This window comes from Apus apus, chromosome 7, assembly GCF_020740795.1.
Source record: "Apus apus isolate bApuApu2 chromosome 7, bApuApu2.pri.cur, whole genome shotgun sequence".
NCBI lineage: Eukaryota > Metazoa > Chordata > Aves > Apodiformes > Apodidae > Apus > Apus apus.
In genome coordinates, this window is record NC_067288.1 from 8,528,409 (window position 1) to 8,545,961 (window position 17,553).

General features: G+C 38.0%; 2 protein-coding genes across 24 annotated transcripts in view; one reads left to right on the forward strand and one right to left on the reverse strand.

The window, feature by feature from the left end:
- Window positions 1–11,855, reverse strand: part of ZBTB41 (zinc finger and BTB domain containing 41) — a 91,231-nt gene extending 79,376 nt beyond the window's left edge. For 8 of the 23 annotated variants that reach the window (XM_051625287.1, XM_051625286.1, XM_051625279.1 and 5 more), the window contains exons 1-8: window positions 11,569–11,855; window positions 7,105–7,321; window positions 4,112–4,543; window positions 2,807–3,034; window positions 1,678–1,708; window positions 1,012–1,127; window positions 728–822; window positions 181–467 (exon numbers count right to left, since the gene is read on the reverse strand). The gene's annotated coding sequence lies outside the window, so the exon portion shown is untranslated. Of the gene's footprint in view, window positions 1–180; window positions 468–727; window positions 823–1,011; window positions 1,192–1,677; window positions 1,709–2,806; window positions 3,035–4,111; window positions 4,544–6,064; window positions 6,360–7,104; window positions 7,322–10,106; window positions 10,737–11,568 lie in introns of all 23 variants that reach the window. The other 15 variants (XM_051625296.1, XM_051625295.1, XM_051625294.1 and 12 more) reach the window with 13 other exon arrangements.
- Window positions 1–17,553, forward strand: part of CRB1 (crumbs cell polarity complex component 1) — a 100,195-nt gene that overhangs the window by 44,337 nt on the left and 38,305 nt on the right. The window lies entirely within an intron of this gene.

Genomic DNA, 17,553 nt, shown 5'->3' on the forward strand with positions numbered 1-17,553 from the left:
TTATTTTTCTTCCAAATAGCATTGAGACTTGCTTGCTTTTGTTCCAACCCTTCCCCTTGACTGTCCTTCCTTATGCTGTCACTAAGTGTTGCTGTTGTACTTTTGTTCTGCCTAAGAGAGTACAATATGAGGCTTCTGCTAAGCCTTTTGATATTCCCTAGGCTGTCAAAGTACTCTTACCTCCTCACCTCCCACGACTTTCTCTTTGCTTCCTTTCAGTGATGTCCAGCTCTCAAGTTTCTTTTCCTCCCCTCTTGCTCTGATGTAAAAACTCCTGTGCTCAGTCAGTCAACGCAGAAGCTGTTTCCTTTTTTAATTATCATCCTTTATCCTCCCACTTCCTTATCAATTGCTTCACCTGGCTTGTTTTCCTGATTTGGATCAGGATTCTGCTCATTTCATTCACAGGGAGGACTCTTACTCTCCAGGGAGCCAGTGAATCCATGTACAGGCAGACTTCCACTGGTCTGAAATAAGTGTGTCAGAATCTATTTAAATATATTAATCTTAAATAATTTTTTTCAATAGGTAAGCTCCTAAATCACAATTCAGGACTCCCCAAAGCATGACAGAGAGAAGTCTTAGAGACTCTGAAATTTCTGTTGACTTTATATGCAAATAAAATGACATTTTTTAAAACCTTATGTAACTTTAGCTATCCACATACCTGTTAGATGCTATATAGAAATTTAATTAGAAAAACCCCCACCAAAATAGTTATTCTTACCAAACAGTGTACCCAGACAGCTGAAGGCAGGACAAGCATGATTTTCAACAGGGAAGGCTGTAAGAGCTGGATGTGAAATGCCATTTCGTAAAATGCTGCGAAGTAATGACAAAACAAGGTTAATCTTGCTGCTCGTCAGCTCCTTCCCTGCCTTTGTTTTTCAACAAGGCCAAAATTATAAACTCTTTAAACTCTTCTCTTGTTGGCCTGTGTGAGATACAATGTAGTCAAGCAATGTTCATATTTATAGAGAAAACAGTAGGATTGCTTAAACTGGCACTTACCATCCTGTGCTCCCAGGCTTTGTTCTCACAGCCTTTGGGTACAGCAGCCAACCTCTCCTGTTCCTCCCAGTAGCACTGCACATTTTTCTCTGGCCCTTCTCCTTCCCCCAGATAATCTGGAAATAAAAGTGCTCGAAATGAGCTTCAGTGTCTTTGTATGTCAGAAGTGTTGATAAATGCCTATAAGGTAGAATGGAAACAATAGATTCTGAGGATGGTAAGTATTTTCTACAACTAAAGTCAAATTCATAATAAATAAATCACACATTTTAATGAGAATTAGTGAAGATTTAGGATTAGAGTTGATAGTAGCAGTATGATTCAAGGTAGCAAATCAATCCAAGACCAGGACCCCTCAGTATCTAATGTATATGAACTAACAGCCAACAAAAAAAAGATCAAATCTTTTCATCTGAGTATCAGTACATCTCACTGACAGCCAAAGTCCTACATTTCTGCAGCTGTAGTTCAGGAATTCTTCCAGCATTACAGTTGAACAGTTGTATATGCATTAGATATAGAACCTCAAATTCCAATTGAAATGACATATATTTAATTAATTTATTCAGCATTTTATGATTTCTATTTCCACAGTAAAGCACTCACAGAACATTATAACCATACTTCACTATTCAGGATAATACAAAAAAATAAAAATCCACATACCCTGCTTTGTCAGGGCTTGATCCAAAAGCCACTGAAATAAATGGAAACATGTGATTAAGTTGGGGACAGTTGCCAATTTTGTAACAAGCATAAAATGGCATTTTTTAACTTACCAGATATGACTGCAAAGAAATTACTGCAATTCAACTGAAAAAAACTGAGAGTATCTACCTTTTGAACTACAGTTTTTAGCCCTAAGGCCAGGAGATAATGGACCCCAAACATATCCCTATGTCAAGACAAAATATTTCCCTGCCAGGCTGGGAGAAAGGAATAAGTATTATCTGGCAATGTCTTGTTACAGACAGTGATCATTTAGGTGACTTGAAAAATAGTAAATAGTCCCACTAAAAGTCTTGGAAGGAACAAATCCTCAACCAAAATTAGTTACACAGTTTGATTCTTAAAAACAAACATCCCAGTCTGAAGACATTATCCCAGCTAGGAACTCTTTGTGGCCATTGGATATATGCCTTATCTTGTACCCAAGACAGAAAATTCCTGCACAGGTTCTATGAAGGGTTAAATTTCTCCAGCTCCCTTTTAAATCAAAGAGTTAGGGGATACTCAGATTTCAAGTGGTCTCATTGTTTCTGCAGTAGCAAGCCCCAGATTTTTATATTACCTTGGTCTCTGGCCCCCTAGCACAACAGCACTTTTAATAGATTGTGCTTTCTTTTAATGTGCTTGTGATTTGTTACTGCTAGCTAAAGGCAAGAGTTACCCTAGAGCTGTGTCCTTTCATATCGTGGATATATTGTATTGCTCTAGCACTGTACATTTTTTAATAAGACTGTTATTTGAAAGGTTAAACTTTTCACTATCCTCATGAAAACATATGGGAAAGGAGGAGGGCAGAGCTATGGATTTGGTAGTGACTCATTTCACTAGGTTGTAATAAATTAACACCATGTCAAAATTTAAGAGTGTCTGAACTTGCAAGGTCCATCAAGTGACACATTGCAGTGATGAACTGAGCCCAAGGAGAGGTGAGTGTGCAAGGCTTCCAGTTTCTCAGAAGCAATGCTGCCCATGGCCCCCAGGTGGGTGGGACAGTGCTGCTAGCAGGGATGAAGACCATCCATTTTACTTCAGCAGAACAAGTGTAAGAGGAGCAGAGCCCACTAACCTGTTAGTAGGCAGGGTGCTTGCTGATATGCAGAGGAGCACTGGCTGCTAAGGACCTTAGCATTTCTGGTGTCTTGTTAGCTGCTGTGTGCCAGTTGTGCCACCAGCACTGCTGCTTGCTTTGGCACCATAAATTCTTAAGTGGTTTTTTGGCCTTTTCATTTACTTCTCTTGTTTTCTGTTTTTCCCTTTTAAATCTCTTTGGCCCTTTTCCCAGTCTCTTGGACAGCTGCAAGAGAAAATTATATGATCAGACTGGCAAATGCATGAGGGAAAGAAACTATCTCCTGGAGCCAGAAGATGAGGCAGATAAATGGCCAGTATGGGAGAGTACTGAACACTCAACTAATTGAATAAAACCTCAACCCAGATACTGAACTGTGAACATCATGGGACTGGTACCTAGAAGCTGAATCATTTGAACTCACATTCTGCACTCAAGCCAGGGTGAAAGAAGCATGTCCCTGCACATCTTCAGGTGCTGCTACAGGCAGACCATCCAGCAGACAACAGGGTAGACTGTCTCAGCCAGCTGTACTCCTATCCCCTGGTCTGTGACAGTATTATATATAAGTAAATATTATTTTTGAGTAATGGGTAGGACAGTAGGCACATTGGTACTAACTTGGGAAGCTTAAACTACATACATTTTTGGTTTCTTTGTTTTTAAAATCCCCTTCCTAACTACCAGTACAATGATCACAGAGCTGCCGTCTTTATCAGATAGATAAAACAATGTAAGTTTTACAAAAATGAAATCAAGCAGCTCTATAGCAGAGTTCTCATCCTGTTCCCAACTTCCAAATTTTATTTTTTCCTTTATTTCCTCATCTGTCCTTCAGCCGTTCACACCATAGTGGTCAATCATTCCTTCATTATACGAGGTTAAATTCACTTTATTTCATGGCTCGTCATCACAGTTTAAAAGGTTATTTTCTCTTAAGTTTGAGACCTTAGAAAAAGACAAGGCTGTTAAAGGAAAGAATGAGGATAGAAAAAGGAATAGAGAGAGAGAAAAATAATTTTTAAAATTAAGATGGTGTCAAGGGCACCTCTCATCTTTTCACTGGGAATCAGGCTTCTCCTGCAGGCAAGGCAAGCACTCAAGTTCAAAATGAACAGGTCTGGAAGCACTGCTAGCTAATTATTATTCCCATACAAACAAAGATTCAAGAAGGAAAATGCTGCTACTATCAAGCACCCTTTTAAGATTAGCTGGTTTAAGGAGAAATTCCAAATAGAAGGGCTACACACATGGGACCCTGAAAAGCAGAATTAGAGCTTAATGTATTAATAGGCTTCTTACCACTCTGGAACTGCAGAGGGGGTGTAACAGGGATGTAAACATACATCCTTTCCACCTCAATTCAATTCACAGTCAGTACAGGATCCCCTTTGCACTGTTAGACAACAGTGAAAGGTTCTCTTACAAAATCAGCTCCATGGTGCTGGGCAGTTCTGCAGCAAAACATGAAAGTGTGTCACTATTTTCTGAGCTTGGGAAAGAAGTTACTGCTTTCCTGGAGATTTTTCTACAGTGCTGCTCTATCTTCCAGACTCTGTGATCTCCGTATATTCCTGTGTTCAAAAGCACAAGGAGGAAGGAGGAGGAGGATCTTCTGTCACTCTTCCCAGCGAGTCACCAGCAGCTCCAGCATTACAAGACCAGCGTAGGCAAGGGCTGTATCAACACAGGATGCCCTCAGAGCCTGGCAGGCACTTGCTGCCTGTAAAAACACTGCACAGAAGAAAGACAATTAGGACTTTAAAGTACTTCTTTCCATCTCTACTAAAGCCTCTGATCTTGAAAGAATATTTGGACGGACTTTTAATGATACTATCCTCTAATACTATTTAACATTTCTTCAGTCAGTAGCATCTGGAAAGGCGTTGTTCCCATCATTGTCAGCATTGGTTCCTTCTCAGTTTCCCCCTCCTCTTCTACTTTTGTCATGGAGTTCTTCGTTCTCCTCTTTTCTTTTAATTTTTGGAACTGGTCAGGATAGTCTCTCTGAATGACAGAGTGTGTCCTTTAGCCCTAGCCTGAGGACTACTCCATGGAAAGCAGCAGACAGCTTTGCAAATGGTTTCAGACTTCAAGAATGCAGCATGCTCACGAGTTTCTTGTTTCTTTACCACATGCTTAGTTCCCAGACTAAGTTAATTGTCAGGTTAGTCTAATTAGTCTTTCTCTGGCTAGTCCCCCAGAAGGAAAGCTGAGGTTGAACTCACATTTTGCACACTCTGTAACCTAATGGCCACATGAAGGAAGCATACCTCACAACACTGATGGCAGCACTGAAATTCTGCTATATCTGGAAGAATTTATGAATTTGCCATTCCTTTATTGTTTTGCATTACAGAACTCATAGGTTGCTTCCAGTTAGTTTCTACTGCAGGTAGTGCTCCTCTTCAACAACTGTTAGAAATACCATTACTGCAAAAAAAGTCTAATTTTTACATTCTTTGGCCATATAAATCACCACAGCAGCTAAGACTGACTCATGTTATTAATGACAGCTCTTTCCTTAACAGCCTATATCTTGACATGCTTTGTAAAAGCCTAACATCTTTTTTCTTTTTTTTTTTTTTCCCCCTGAAAATTAATCTACTTGTGACTTAACTTGCCCTGCCACTGCTTGGCAACAGACTGCAAGAGTGATTGTTTGAATGTACCAGCTCTTGTTGCAATGGTTACCCAGCATTTATCATTCTTCAGTGGGAGACACTTGAGGAAACAGCAGCATGTATCTCTGATACCACCCGATAATCTTTCTGTTTACCATAATTTTCTGAAGCTTGAGTTTCACCTCACTAAAATCTGAACATTTACTGAATACAAGGAAATTCAGTTATATATTGTTACTGTGAACTACATAAGTATTACCCACTTCAGAAAAACAGAAACAAAGACGAAGGTCTGATATGGTCATCAGGTGTGACATTGCCTGAGTCTCACAACAACCAATGGAGGATGTATTTGTACATCATTATCAGATCCAGTTACCATATTTAATATGTTCCAAGTACAGATTGAAATAGTTTCAGATCCTAGGCACAAAATATGAACCCAGCCTGGGTGCTAACTATGCAGAGGTCCCATTTTAATTACATAAAATTCAGCTTTATAGAAAACTTCAGCTTGTTGCTATTATTCAGCTTATTCAGTTTAATATGAAATTAAAGCACTAGGAAGCATTTACCAATATTATTTTTAGAACATGTATAGAGTTTCATGCTTTAAAATTTCATAGCTGACCTGTCATTACTATGATCTATTTTCTCTTGTTACACTGATATGTTAAGTTGTATAATATAGTCCGACATGATTGACAGAGCCTGCAAGCAGTAGATATTTTAAATCTGGCACATCTCTCCGTGTTAAACGGCGTTGCACGTAAACACTTTTTAGCATTAATAGCTTTTTTTCCTTGAAGGGAAGGAGGAGGGAATGAATGGCTTTTCATCTATAAGCTCCCAGATCTTGAAACATACAAACAGATAATATCCTTAGATTTAAGGAATCTCTTAAGTCCAGTACCTGTCAGAAAGTGCTTTAAAAAAAAAAAAAGAAAGAAAATAAAAAACAACAAACAAAAAACTCCATGAAAAACTAGACAATTGTATATCATTTGGCAACAGGATTAATGGTTTTCAAGCACCCATTATTTTCTTGACACTCATTCCTCATGGGTCATTCCATAATATAATTGACTACTTGTTAAAACTAGTCTAAATATTCTGTAAGAATTTTCCTTCTAGGGCTTTCTTCAGGCTCTGCTTCCTTAGCTTTTGGTTTCTGAATACTGTGAATAAACCTTTCCTAGCCTTTTCAGTTGGCATACCTCTGATATTTATAGTCTCCTACAATCTGGTTTTGGCACCTCTTGGCTGAGCTTATGAATCCACTCAGTCCCATCTATCTCTATTCAACAATATCTCTGACCTTTTCATTTCTTGCTTGCTTTGCCCCAGCCCAGCAACATGCTGTGCACTCTAGCACTGAATGTAGGACTCATTTTGCCCTACTCTTCCTGTGGCTGAGAAAACAGTAATCTTCATTCCCCTAATATAAACAGAAACTGCTATCTCCTGATACACACCCTAATGCTAGCTCTACTTGCCTAGCACATCCTGGCATTACAGATAATCCTGTATGTTTCCTAAAGAGAGGTATTTCTTGCATGTACACATACATCCAATGCCAAAGACAACCACTAATAAGAGCAGAGTTTAAAGTGTGGTCTAAGTGATAAACATGCAAACCATAGTGAAATTGAAGGTATTGCACATACTAACCTGACAGCAAAACTTTGCTCATCTTCTTAAGAATTTCATTGTCCATCTCAGGAGCTACTTTACAGCATATGCTTTATAGCAGGGAATTGTATAGGCCTTCATCATTTTGGTTGAATTACAGTCGAATTGCAAAGTCAAGCAGATGCACAACTTCTCCCCAAACAGAAGTGAACTTTCTTTAAATCTACACATTGTACAGTTTTCACTGGAAAAAGTGCTTAACAAGTAGACAGTAAAGAGAAGACTTGTGTTATGGGATTAATATATTTTACTTAATACTTTCTAATGCATGGAATATTTAAGGTCAAATATCAAGTGATAAACAAAATTACCCAATGTAATAGTTCAACATCTTACTCAACAGATTATTTTGAAAACAGCCTTAATAACTTCACTCTTGTGAATTTCACCACTGTGAACCCCATTAAAATCCAGTTTATTGGAAATACAGTAAATTATACAACCAAACATTTAAGAGGCATTAATTATCTTCTCCTTCTGTAATGGAGGAACTCAGGAGTGACACTGGAGAAGCTGGAGGAGTTCAATCAGAAATAGCACATGGGCAAGTACTTCTGAACCATATGCATATATGTATAAATGTGTGTGCACACACACGTGCTAATACACATATATACACACATATATCTAAGCACATACATAAGAGCTGCTTCAGAGTACTTTATTGCTCTGCTTATAACAAACCTTTATTTTATCATTAATTTAAAAAGTCCACAACTTTCATCTTTTCTATTTTGAAGGGCACAGTTCTCTGGCTGGATTGTTTTTTTGGTAAGAATAGAAGATTTGTCTTTGTTGCTTTCTACAAGATTTGCAGCACGCCATGCTTATGTTTGTTAATAAGCAGAGTTTATGTTGGTCTTCATTACTCATTAATTATTTTAATTGCATGGCTTCTGACGGTGGGAAACGTGTGATGTTTGCATGCCAAACCTGTATATATTTGTTGTGAAAACAATATTGGCCTATATTCAGATAAAAAGTCAAGATGCCTGAGTAAACTTATTTATTATTAAAGTATGCAGGCAGCTGTTATCTTCCTATGGCATCAAATATAAATGGCATAATGCCACTTTGTTCTGGTAGACATTACATTTATATAGCTTAGCTACTCTGTTTTCATGCTAACACATTTTCACACGCCTTTGAAATACCACTTCTCACATATAAACACCCCCAAATAACCCACAGCAGCGGGGTGGCATTCTCATTCACCCTTGGTAAAGGGGTCTACTTGGGAACCTGCTATTTGTATTACTTCTCCCCAATCTCCCCTGCCCAAAAAAAAAAAAAAAAAGTAAAAAAATGTACATACTTCCTTAATATGTGAAAATATGCAATTTGTTTGAACTAGCATCAGCATTTTGGTACCAACAGACCTCTGAGAGATGGAAGTTCTCATTACTCCTTCTGCACCAATTAGCCAGTAGAGGGAGCGTGAAATACTGTCTATGTGTAGCATCTGCTACACAATAGCAAAATATAGTTTGCGTTGATGTTTTGATACAGTCATCAGACCCTGGTTTGGAAGATCACAAAAACTGTGTGATGAACACTGTTGATGGTCCAAATCGTCAACATTAACTTTTAGCTTTTGCACCACAGAGTTTGAGTAGCAGAATCTTCCATATGGAGATCAGGGTCTTTGGCCAGTCATGTGAAGTCCACTCAGGGCTGTAAGAGCCATGGAAAAAACAAGCACTACAGTTTTAAGTACAGAAGGTTCATTTGATGACCCAGATCAGGGCTATTCCTAGTTAAAATCTGTTAGCACCGTGGAGGCTTGTCTTTCACACAAGAACAACAACACAATTTTCCATCCCAAAGTATTGGATTTTACTGATTGTACCAGTGGTCCTGCTGATGGTGCTATTGGGGTGAAAGGGTGCAGAGGAATTGCTGTCCTGCTGAAGGCTAAGCACCCACAATAAATTTTGCACCCTCACTTGCCAAAAAATATGTGTTTGACCCAAACATTGTGCAAAACATTCATGTTTTCCCCTGGATACTTAAAATACCAGTGGACTATTTCAGACCCTTACATAAGGTTCCCATAATGCCAGTGGTATAAATGAAATCAGTTTTTAAAGCATAAAAGACACCTCATCTAGGCTCAGAAATGTCAGTAGTAATTACAAACTTTGTTTTCAAGTATAATCAATTCTTTATTTATGGTGTGAAATGTTATTTACCCTTTTGAACTTTTGCTATTCTAAGCCAAGCAATATTGTTGGCATGTTGCTTTAAAAATAATTGGTTCTGGACTGAGAAATTGAATGTCAAGTTCCAACTTGATGTAAATTAAATGGGTTACATTAATAGTCTGACCCATGGTAGAAGTGAGTGTTTTGATTCTGGGTTTGACTTCAGGACATGACCTCTTGATCACACAGGTCAGCACAGATGGGAAATATTGAAGAGGTACCCTACATTGACATGGGGGAGAAAGTGTCTTGTACTGATGTATCACAAACTGTCTGATCCATTAAAAAGAAGCAATGTCAGACTCCACAGAGAATAAAGCTTAGTTGTCATAGGTCGTTATGCTCTTCAAAAAAATGCAGAGTTGTAAGGAAAATCACAATGATGGAAATCCTCAGGGCTGTCATGTACACATAATCTTTCTCAACCTTCCTGAATTAATGCTGCCAAGCCTATATACAGGGATAACAGAACAAAGAATCCAAATATTCTTAACTTCTACAGTAAAAGTATGTCTCAGATTTCCCACCTGTTCCTGTTATAATGGATTATTTAACAACATAACGCATTTTAAATTTAAAAGGAAAATATCTATATAGCTGAGCCTTACACTTATGTGATCAGGTCTTAAGAAGAATTGCATGCATGAGAGCAATCATGTTTGCAATGTCAGGCAATATATATTTCCTCAAGGGGAAGGGAAAATGAACTGGGGAGAAATTAAATGTGTTGTGGTTTTTTTTTTCTTCAAAATCTTATCTCCTGCCTTTAAAACTTACCTTGTTCTCAACTTCTGAGCAACTCCAGCACTCTTAGCCTCTCCTCATGACAGATACTCCAGTCCCTTTATCACCTTCCTGGCTCTTTGCTGAACCTGCTTCAGTATGTGCTCTTCTTTCTTGTACCTGGGCAGCCCAGACCTGGACTTGATGTTGTCTCACCAGTGTCGAATAGAGGTGAAGAGCCACCTCCCTTGACCTGCTGGCAAGACACCTCCTAATACTGCCCAGGAGGCTCTTGACCCTTATGCTGCAAGGGCACACTGCTGGATCAGGCCAAACATGTTCACCACCATGGCAAAGCTGCTTCCCAGCCAGCTGGCCCCCAGCATGTACAGGTGCAGGGCTTTGCAAATCCCATTGCAGAACTTCATGAGGTTCCTGAATTATGCCTGTTTCCCCAGCCTGTTGAGGTCCCTCTGAATGGCAGCACAACTCTGGTATATAAAGAAATCTTCCCAAATTTGTATACACATATGAATACACATAAAGAATTAACATTTTAATTGTTACTAATTTTTTTTAAAATCGCTTTAATGATTTTGCTGGATTGGACTCAGTAGTTTTATAGTTTGCTGGCAATTAATTATCTGATGAGTCCCAGGTCTAAGGTCTTCTCAAGTTTGGACACTGAGTAATAAAAATAAGATGGTAAAGTGAGCACCAAAATTAATTTTATGTGATATACTACATAAAAGCTTTTACATTAGTTGTTCCCTGTAGCATCTGGCTCTTAATTATTCATTGCTTGCTAACAGGAGGAACGTGTGATAAAGCCTAGTATTTTTATGTCTGCTTATTTGCACTGTTTGAAATAAACTCTAAGGTGACTATAGTTAGGCACAACCTGCTTCTTTTTAGGTACCTGGCCTGATTTTTTTCAGGTATAAGGAGAATTTCAAAGAACGTAAGCTAGCCTTTAACTGATCACCTGGATGCTGATACCTTTTAAAAGATATTTGATTTTACTTATAAAAGGCCTTCTGCTGATCGTGTAGGGAGAACAGGGTTACAGAAAGCACACTCTTTCCCTGGCTGACAATGAACTTTGCACTTTCAATAAACAGCCTCGGAGAGAAGAAAAAGAGCCTAGTACAGACAGCTAATTTATGCTGATAATTAACTGCTAGAAACAGGTCTGGTGAATCTGAGTCAGATTGCTCTCCCACAGCTGTAATTCTTCGAGTCCGGCTGTGTTAACAACACAGAGACTCATAATGATCAACACCATTATGGCTGTAGTCACTGTCCTATGGACACTATTTTTTCTTAACAAAGTAAGTTCAGAAATTGTTATTAGGTCCGTTTGTGAGGCTTGAACATCATGGTAAATCACTACCCATATTAACAAATAAAGAAAACTCTTTACATGCTATACCATGAACATCTACACAGCTACAGAAGTTAACTTTGGCACATAAAGACATATAAATACTAGATTTAATCTAGCTAAATCACATACCCACAGTGTGACCCAGGAAATCCCCCGTAAGACAGGCAGCAGTCCATGGCAAGCACAGTCTCAGCTGCAGTCCATGCTGTCCCATTGCCACTGAGATCATTACATGACCTGGCAAAAGTGAAGCTAATTTGCATCTCATGCTTTCCAGCTTCAATATGTGTTAAGCATATGAAACTTTAGATAAACAAAAACATTGTCTAGTCCAGTTTTCCCACTGCAAAAGAGATAACATTGCAGGGAATGAGAAACGAACACCACTGCTGAAGTGAGATCTTCTGCCATTCCCATTGACGTGGAACTGGACTGAAAGATCGAAGTCCAAAGCCCAAGGTCTTCTGCATCCGCATTTGCTCTACAGCAAGTCACAGATGTTTACACAGGAAAGAAAGCATACATCAGGTAGCATAATTGCCCAACAAAAAATTGTAGAACTAGATAGTTCAGGGTAAAATACTTGTTTTTTTCTGTATTTAAAGTGATAATAAATTATGTAGAAATATGTACTGTAGGCATAGAGAAGTGTAATTATACACAGCATAAACACATCTTATTCATCCTATTTCTACAGTTCAAAATACACACAACATAAATATGTTATGTATGTTCACACATTCATACCTTTAATTTTTCTGTTCTCAGGCCTCCATTCTCATTTAAGTTCTGTAGACCCTATTAAAACTATGATTTTCTAGCCTACTGGATTTTTCAGTTTGTTTCAATATGGACTGACAATGAAGTTATGCAAATACAATCACTTTCGTGTGTTGTGGAGATTCGCACTGGTTATAACAAAATAAGAAGATCTTGCAAATGACTCAGATTGTTCAAAGCACTGTTCCCAGGGCAGAAACTGTTTCACACTGGACAGCACAGTGGCTGTGCTTGCCTACCTCAGTTAAAACAAACAGGAAGAAGCCAAGAGACAAGGTAGAAAATCCCTTTTAGGGGAGACTAGACACAGCATACATTCCTCAATGGATGTGTTGATCAAGAGCAAGCACTCTTTTAAAGCCCTTAAGTGTTTGTAGGACTGAAAATTAATTTGTTTTCCAATTCCAAAGTAAATCATATGCTTCAAACAGATTTTCAAGTCAATGAAACGTGACCTTGTAGGATCTAATTAAATAACTCAAAGGTATTGGTTGTTTTAAGATCCCTCTGGATATACTTCAGTTCAAATGTACACACATCATCTGTATGTACAAGCTTACAAATTTACAAAATATGCAAATCAGATCATTAATGCTTTGAGTTTGACAGTCTTACCACAGTTTACTAAAAGGTAAAATATTAAAAATTCCTAAATGATATATACTCTCTTTAGAATTTAAAGAACACACAAAAAAACCCCATACTGGAAGTAGAACACCAAATATCTTTCTTTGGCCTCAAAATATCTGGTTCATGATCAGGTAAAAACTAATCAAATTATCTGCAACTCACTATTCCAATTTCTTCTCTGGATGATGTCCTGACCTTTTGAATGGAGCATTGGACCAAATTAAACCTTCAAAGGTCACTTCCAAGCAAAATTTTTTGATGAGTCTATCTTAATTCTCTACATTTTGTAAACTGACTTCTCTGCTCCAGCACACACTACTATACTTATTTAGAAAACATCTATGACTGTTTTTTTCTAAAGTTGGTTTTTTTTTTCAGTCTTTTGGCTTTGGCATTGGTTCTGTCTTCTGCACTCTCAGTTTTACCACAGACCTCTGTGTAGAACTTATCACTGACCTGCAGTCTTCCATACAGATTAATGGTCACACACACACTTGCTTCTCTCACTACCCATAAATGCCATGTGTGTGACAAAAATGTTGTCTCAAGTGCCAGCACAAGTATCTGTTCCCATTTTTCTCTACTTTTTCATCTGTTTAATCTCTAAAATCCTTGCTGCTATTTTCTCTCTTTTCTTAACTCACCCTTTTTCATATATCACCTTTCTCCACTTTAAACTGTCACACCCTCCTATTGTGCTCTCCCTCCCCTCATCAGCCCTTCCTTGACATGGCTGTAGCTACAGACACTTTTGTGCACCCAGAAAACCCACGCAGGAAGGATGTTTGCTGAGAAAACTGGGCTGCCACTGTTTGATTTTCTTTCTTACCTCCATCAGTCAAATGCAACAGCAGCTGCCTCTTGTACCTACAGATAAAGTTGACTCTGAAAGTAGGGAAATGAAAGGAAAATGAGTGCCACGCAGGGACATATTTCTTCAGCAAGTTTTTCTTCACTCCAGATTCAGACCCTAATCCTACAATTGAATCCACATGGCTGGCTGTGTTAATCGAAATATGGGACGAAGGTGTAGGCTACAAGCACCAGCTTTGCCATGCTGCCCTTCTCAGGCATGGCCCCTGGCCACTGGCAGGCTCCAGGCTCTGACCCCTGGCTCTGCTGCTCTCTCAGCTCGGGCTCAGGAGCGCTCCCGGGCTGCAGGGCAGGCTCCTCAGCAAGGCTGATCCACCCGGAAGCCAAAGCCAACACTTGACTCAGTCGGCTGTTTCCAATATTTATAAAATAAAATAAACACACCAGATCTCGCTAAACAACTAATCACCTACAGCATGTACAAGATTTTAATTTTTTTTTTCCAAATGAAAAGTATTTTATGTATGCTATAACATGTGAAACAAGTGGAAAAACATTTCCAAGAAGTTTTGCTTGAAGAAAACATTTAATGTTTGAAGAGATTAAGGGATTGGGGGTTTTTACAACTTTAAAAAAAAATAAATCCTTTTTTTTACTGAAAATTCAAACTAGTCTATGATGCTTCAGGCCAGCAACGTTTAAAAAGATTGAGTTACAGCATGCCATTCTGTATGCAGCACATTATGAATTCCATATCCCTCAGCTAGAGTGACATTTAATGATTAAGCCAAGCCATTCAACTCTATTTCTATTTTAATTGTTTTTCCTAGCCAGTATTAAATTTATATGTACATTTCAAATGGCAAGAGGAGAAAGAGCAGAATAGTGAATTTGTCTGCAATAAAGGAATAACTAATAAGGTCTTATGACTTTACAAAAGTACTGTGTGAGACGTATCATGTGCAAATTAGCCCAGTGTTAATAAATGCTTATTATCCTTACTTTTCTAAAGTATCCAGTTTTCCATGTGCTCCAGCTCTGCTCTGTGTTCTGTCCTTCATTTTATATGAGCTTTTCCTACTAAGACAGCAACAAAAATTGCCATGTGGAATCAGATCTCTGGTCACATTAAATTCAATAACCAATATAAGCCAGTTCTTTATTGAAGAAAAATAGGAGAACAAAAAAAATCAATTTAAATACCCCTCACTTGCTGTACACTGATGTACATAAGAGGAAAACCTCTTTCCTGACCTCAATGACAACTGATTTATGCCCAGAAGCATGGGTTTTAATTACAATGACATAGAGATAGTAAATTTATTTCCTTGTGCTTACTCATTCATGAACGTGCATTTCCTCCTTCCAGCAAAAAGTAATTATCTCTTTGCAATTATCAGCACAGATGTGGCAAACTTAGAATTTTCATGATTGTCTGCTAAGACCTGAAGCTCTGAAGAATATATGCTCTGCCAGATCCTTCCACTGGCCTCAGGATTAATGAGTGCCTTGAAAAAAGTTGTTTCTGCCTGAGGTAGGATTTTGTAACAGATATTTCCAAAACTGTAAAACATATGTGGAGGAAGTGTTATTGCAAATTGTCTCCATCTTCCATAAAGCATATTCTAAAGGGTATGCTACAATTTGAGTTTATCCACGATTTACTCCTACTTGCATTTTATCCCTATATGTGTATAGATTCATATACGTGAGTGTATAGTTTGACACATCTACAGCTCAGCTGCTGGGAATTATTTTATTCAAGGAAGTCATAGAGATATGGAAAAATATTGGAAAGGACAGACATGCAGGTATCATTTGGGCTATCTACATGTCTAGGATAGGATCAGCTGACTCATGTCACACTGCACTTTTGTCTCTCATCTATTTTTAAGGACTGAAAATAGACCTTATGGCTTCCTCACATGGCAAGGCTTTGTTGCCATATCATCATTAGAATTATTTTCCTAAAGTGTGACTTGGATCTTTGTTGGTGCAGGTCAAACCCATTATTTCTTCACTTGTTTGCTATGGTCTTAGGGAACAGTGTGTTCTCTTTTTTTGTACTGGAAGACTGTTACTATGTCCCATTTCCTCTGCTTGTCTTTTGACTGAACAGCCCTACTTTCTTAGTTTCTAGACCTGTAACTATCCTTATTGCTGTTCACTGAATTCTTCCCAATTGATACAAATCTTCCTTGCAGAACTAAAAGTGGACTCAGTACTCCCACTAAGGTGTGAACCAAAGCTTTGTGAACTGGAATTATTGTTCCACCTGATTGCTGTTTTTTCTTGCCTGAGACTATAGAAATGGAATTAACCCTTCCAGAATTGAATTAAGTATTTTTCAGACCACTTCTCTAATTTCTTATGTTCACCTGTAAAGGTAATCTTGTCTTTGAAGTTAGCCCTGCTTCATCAGACAACTTAATAAGCAAACTTTCTATACCATCATCCACATCTTTTAAGAAAATACTGACCAGAGCAAAACCAGGACAAGCCCAGCCCATACTCAATAGAGCCTCCCAGTTTGACAGGAACCTCTGACAATAACTTTCTGGCCAGGAGTATTAAAGTTTTATACCTGCTTTATGGTGGTTTCACGTAGATTCTTCTCCTTGGTTTGTATATGAAAATGTTATTAAAGAAAATACCAAACCCTTACTGTAATTCGAGTAACTACCATTTTTCATAACACCCTTGCTTGTGACATATTTGCTCAGAAAACCCAGCAGAAGTTCTCTTGTGGCTTCAGGGAATTCTCTAAATACCCTGGTCCGAGGTTCCTCTGTCTCAGTGTCATCAACTCTATGTTTTCACTGAGCTATAATAGTGTGTGCACATCCCAACTTGCTCACAGTGTGTATTTTCATAATCTTACATCAGAACATTTATCAGGGTCATGTTGAAAAAGGACTGACAATTACTGAGAACCTGCAGCTTTTTCTTGCTATTTTCAAACTAAAAACGCATATCAAAATTCAAGCTGTAGCAAGAGACATCTGGTAAGCACTAACAATAAAGTACATGCATACTAGCTTATCAACACGAACTTTACTTTTTTCAAAGCTTCCTGACTTACCTTTCAAAGAGTCAGGATGACATTATTACCCCCTGGTATTTGGATTTATTTTAGGAAAAATCACTCAATGCCTGTATCAGAGGCTGGAGGGAGAAACAATTTTTGGAGCATCACCATAAAAGCAATTGTGAACTGGAGATCAAATGAATCCAACATTATAACCTGCATATGAGTCTTTTGGTGAACCTAGAAACCTATTTGACATAAGGTCAGGAATTTATGAATTAATGAATAAATGAGTTGAGGGAGAAGAAGAATTTGAAAAACATGTTTGCCAAAAATCAGCATTTTTTGGGGGACAGGCTGTGGGAGACTTCAGGATTCATAGTTGAAGTTCTAAAATGAGAAGCTGCCAAAACAGAGATCCAAATCCACAGTTTGCCATATGCCAGTTGGATGGTACAAATACCAACCCAGGAAAGACTCTCTTGCTTTATAATTATTTTACTAATTACACAAAAAGATATTGGTCTAGCAATATTTTAAGCAATTCATCATGTAAATAAAGTATAATGAAAGGGAAAACAAAAGTCTGCTGCTTAAATTATCACAGAAATAAGCAATTCAATCTCCTGAACTCTATTCTCCTCTCATTAAATTAGGTCCAAATCAAAATTAGTTGGTTGAAGAGCTGAAGAAAGAAAATATTTCAGTATTTTTTTCCCTGTCTTCAGCACACTCAAAAATCTGCAGATGTAACTTTCCAGTAAGTAGCAAAATGAGAGAAAAAAATATTTATAAAACAAAGAAATGAGGCACAATTTTAGGTTTTTCTATCTGATTATTGAGATGTATAGCTTCTCTGAAGG